Genomic DNA, 4,731 nt, shown 5'->3' on the forward strand with positions numbered 1-4,731 from the left:
ATATTTTGTACATTTCCTACCGTAAATATATCAAAACTTAATTTTTGATTAGTAATATGCATTAAGAACTTCATTTGGACAACCTTCAAGGCGATTTTCTCAATTATTTTTTGCACCCTCAGATTCCAGATTTAAAAATAGTTGTATCTCGGCCAAATATTATCCTATCCTAACAAACCATACATCAATGGAAAGCTTATTTATTCAGCTTTCAGATGATGCATACATCTCAATTTCAGAAAATTTACCCTTATGACTGGTTTTGTGGTCCAGGGTCACATATGGAGCGTAGCGTCCTGGAGATGTTATCCGACAGGAGTTCCGCTCTGACTCTGCTGGGGTGCAGGCCATCAGTGCAAAAAAGCCTAGGTCGCTCCCAGAAAAGATTCCAATTATTAACAAAGAGCAGTCTACTGAACCTTTCGTGTCCTCGTCGATACGTGGGAAGCGGTCCTAACAAGATGATCGTCGTCGCAGGCAATGTGCTGCACACCGTCTCGATCAGGCTCCTGAAGTCCCTCTTCAGTGTTTCCGTCTGCCACAGCTTGGTGTCTTTAACCCCTGCGTGCAGCTCGACCGATCCGATGCTCTCGTCGCCCTTTAGGATCGTGGGTATCTGCGCAGAAACATCGAGAACACGAGCACCAGGGAAACAGTGAGTGTGCACTTTACCTTCAGCTAACATAGCACGGACATGCCGGACGATGGAGTCTCCGACGATCACAGCGTCGCGTTCCGCGTTCTCACGGAGGGGAGCGAAGCGGTTCCGGGTGGAGATCTCGAAGACCGGAGGCGGCGTAGGGGTAGAGGTCCTCACCCGGGGCCTGGTTTGCGTCTTTCACTGCGCGTGCACCCAGGGTCCGGAGTAGAGGTGGTGGGAGTGTTAGCAGCGCGTTCTATACTTACCCCTGTCTTGTGAGCATCAGCCCGGGATGTTTCCAGCGCAGCTCTCCGCTCTCGCAGCTGGGTCTGCTTCTCCACCAGGTCGTGGATCTGCATCTCCACGGCCTCCAGCTCGAGCTGCTTAAGCAGCAAACTTTGCAAAACACAAAATTTATGTCACTGCCAAAACTTTTGGCCACGACTGTAGAATACGATAGGGGATATATTCACACGTTATAGAAATGGAAATGATGGTGTATAAAATTGATTTTAAGATAAAAATAGACAATAAAGAATTAACTTGACGGAGCTCAAACTCAAAACACATGGTAGCAACAAACAGGAAGTGACGCATAGTGCACTGTCTGATGCGATACTTTAGCTGACGTCTGCATGGTTAGAATTTTATCTCTAATAGTATCGATCTTGGAAGTAAGGAATTCATAATGTCTCTCTGTTTGCCCTGGCCTGCCCTCTGCAGCCGCCGTCCATACTGGAGATCCGCACCAAGAGCTGCTTTTTTAAAACCAAGCATAAGCTGGATTTCACGCCCACCACGTGTGACGCAAAGTAAGAAATATAAACCCCTATCAATCATGTGTGAAGAAACTCCTGGTTTTGTTCGTTGTTTGCTTTTCACTTTAGTTTGTTTCAGTTGACTTGTAGATTTGTGAAAGTTAAAAATGACTGAGGGTAGCACTCTAAATTTCTAAACAATAATTGGCTTCTGATTGGGTGCACTATTCCTCTGCTCTCAAATATTTCTCGCATTCAAAGCTATGTGTTTTTTTGTTCCTCCACGGAGGGAAGATTGTTCTTGGCAGAGGAAGAGCTGTGTTACTGCGGCTCGGGCTATCAGTTCATCCATGCAGCTGACATGCTCTACTGCGCCGAGAACCACATACGGAGTAAGACTCTCTTAAATCAATGTGGATAAAAAAAATGTATACTCACCTTATTCGCTCCCACCGCTGGGTTTCAACATTGCTTCTGTCAGAGTGGAGGTCTAACTGTTGTGGAAATAAACGTATTGCTCCTAAAGTGACTATTCATCCAAAAATGAAAAATCGTTTACTCATACTGTTGTTCCAAGACATATTCAAAACACAAATTTTTCAAATGAATTTAATAATTTCTCTCCCCTGCAGTGATGAGGACGGGTGAAAGTGGGTTGACTGTTTTCAGACTGTTGACTAAACAGAAACTCTGGGTTTGGGTACAGTCCAACGCCAGACTTGTCTACAAAAATTGGCAACCAGATTGCATCATCGCCTTTCAGAGAGTCATCACATATGCTCTTATTTGTGTCTTTGTGAAAATTTTGTCTCTTTATCTTTCATATTGAACAACCTGTAAATGAGATAGTACTTATAGTAAATAAGTAATTACAGGTAATTTTTATAATAATATAATATAATAATAAGTCAGCACGAAATTAAAATTCACCCAATTTATTTGCTAAATACTTGTTATTGATCTTATTGTGAATATGAATGACTCATCCATACATATATTTAATTTTTTGACCTTGTAATTTTTAATGCTGCGATGAGACGGAAGTAGTGACAGATATTTTCTTTCGACGTACATCTGTGTAATGCATTATGGAAAAAAAAAAATGTAGGATGGGGACTTGGTTCCATCCATGGATTGTTGATTGGATTTTGAAATGTGTGCCTTACATTCAAAAATGGAGGCTGAAGAATGTGAGAATGCAGGGGTGGGGTTTAAGTGAATGATAGACGTCTGGCATTCTTTACCAGTGAAAAGTTCACCAGATAATCAAGTTATATGGCAGTTTTTTTTTTAATTACAATTTATTAAATATTCACTTTAGTTAAATTGTCATTACTCAATTCTCGAGTGAAACAACAGACTTGGTGACTTATGCTGGACGTCTCCAATCATTTAGTCTGCTTAAGCCTCAAGTTATTTTTTTTCTTGAATGTTATGGACAGTCTATAGTCAGCAAAGGCAAAGCGTGAAAACAAAAAACCTAAAACCTAAGCTTTTTTTCTAACTTTTTAGCTTTGTTGCAAGCACTTTTATTTGCTACAAAATCTAGTATTAATATTGTTATTTGGTAATAGCATTCAATATTGTTTCTCTTTAGGCATCTTGCTTGGTAATGAGTCCTTCTGTCTTCTACAGGAACGAGGAAGGTGAGGAGAACCTGAGAAAGCGTGCTATGATGGTTCCCTTTAGCTTTACTACAGGAGAGACTGTTCTCTATGACATGAACCTGCCCATATCTCTGGGTAACACCATACCTTCTGATACCACTGCTCTGGTATGACAGTACCCAACCTAGAACCACCGGAACTTTAGACCCTGACTCATTGCTGGGCTCCATGCTGAAGCAGGATGAGTCAATATATGTGTGTCCTGCAGATGAGCGCTCACTGTTGGTACAGGGCTTAGGGAAGGAGGATCTTGGTGGGATCTTCTCCAGTTACTAGCAAGATATTGTTCTTTCACTCTCTGAAAGTTCTCTTTTCAAACAAGAGCCAATCATCAGTTCTGGAGGAGACGACAGCTGTGAGATACGGAACTTCATGGGGAGTTTAGGGATCAGCCCAGAAGATCTGAAGTTCCTCCAAGATGAACTGTTCCTCAGGATTGACCTTGATGGTTGGAATGACGTGGCAGACCTCACAGATGGCATCTTCTCCTATGTACAACACTCTCTCAGGACAAAGACAGACTGTACAGTGTCTGGTGACAATGTGAAGGAGAAGGATCTCATCGGGAAGCTTGTACAGACCTTCACACCTCCACAGCAAGCGTCTGCATTTCTCCTACAGGATTAATGCGATCCTCTCACATTATTACCTCAGGAACAACAGATGACTTTTATAACAGAACATCCTGAACCAAAGACACAACATGTCACACAAATACAATCTCACGTTGAACTGCAGGCCATATCAGATCTCCAAAACAATCCTCAAGGACACCAGCACAAAATGTCTCAGTTGTACAATGGGACAGGAATCACACAATGCCAACTTTCACAAATAACAATCCAAAAACATCAGGTTCAGTCGCAGTGCTCATACCTTCCACCTCTCCATCCACTGGAGTGTAAAAGGTTTGTGGGAACCTCACTGAAGTTCTGGCCAGCGACACTCAGCAGGTTCCTCCCCTCTTCCAGCCAGAGCTTCAGCAGCCTGGATGCTTTTACCTGGAGACACTCCCTCTGGTTCTGAAGCACCCCTACAGGAACCATCTGAGCACCGTGTCTTTCAGCTGCTCCCAGCAGCACTCTCCACCTTATATCACTGCAGGTGATACAGGTATGAGTGAGTTCACTGCTCAGGACCTTGAGGAGCTGCTCAGTGGCCTGGATGGTGATGTGGAGAGGACCAAGCACTCAGGACCAAACAGAGGAGTGGGTGTCGGATTGAGTCTGGATCAACAAGATTACATAGGCTAGGTAAGAGCCAAACCAAATGCGAGGGTCACCTACCTTCACTCTTAAACATAAAGGTTCTTTATTGTCATCTATGGTTCCATAAAGAACCTTTAACATCAATGGAAGCTTTCCATTGCACAAAAGTTTCTTTATAATGGAAAAGGTTCTTTAATTTTTTTAAATGTTCTTCACACGAAGAAAAAATTGTTATTTTAAGAGCTGTTCACTGAAGGGTTCTTTGGGGAACCCAAAATTATTATTCTATGGCATCACTGCAGAAATCCTCTTTTGGAAGTGTGTTGTTACTAGGTGGGTCTTATGGTACTTTGATGTTTAGAGATTTGATGTGTGATGAAATCAGTATTTGTAATTAAAACTTGTTGTATAGTCAGTCACCAAAATGATCAGGGCTGGTTGTCGGTAAACATTTCCAG

At 42.4% G+C, this 4,731-nt stretch overlaps 1 pseudogene; it reads left to right on the forward strand.

The window, feature by feature from the left end:
• Positions 1–461: 461 nt before the first annotated feature.
• LOC107745380 (aryl hydrocarbon receptor-like) lies at positions 462–4,318 on the forward strand (annotated as a pseudogene).
• Positions 4,319–4,731: the final 413 nt, after the last annotated feature.

The sequence above is a fragment of the Sinocyclocheilus rhinocerous genome, unplaced genomic scaffold, assembly GCF_001515625.1.
Source record: "Sinocyclocheilus rhinocerous isolate Xijiao unplaced genomic scaffold, SAMN03320098_v1.1 scaffold1249, whole genome shotgun sequence".
Taxonomy (NCBI): Eukaryota; Metazoa; Chordata; class Actinopteri; order Cypriniformes; family Cyprinidae; genus Sinocyclocheilus; species Sinocyclocheilus rhinocerous.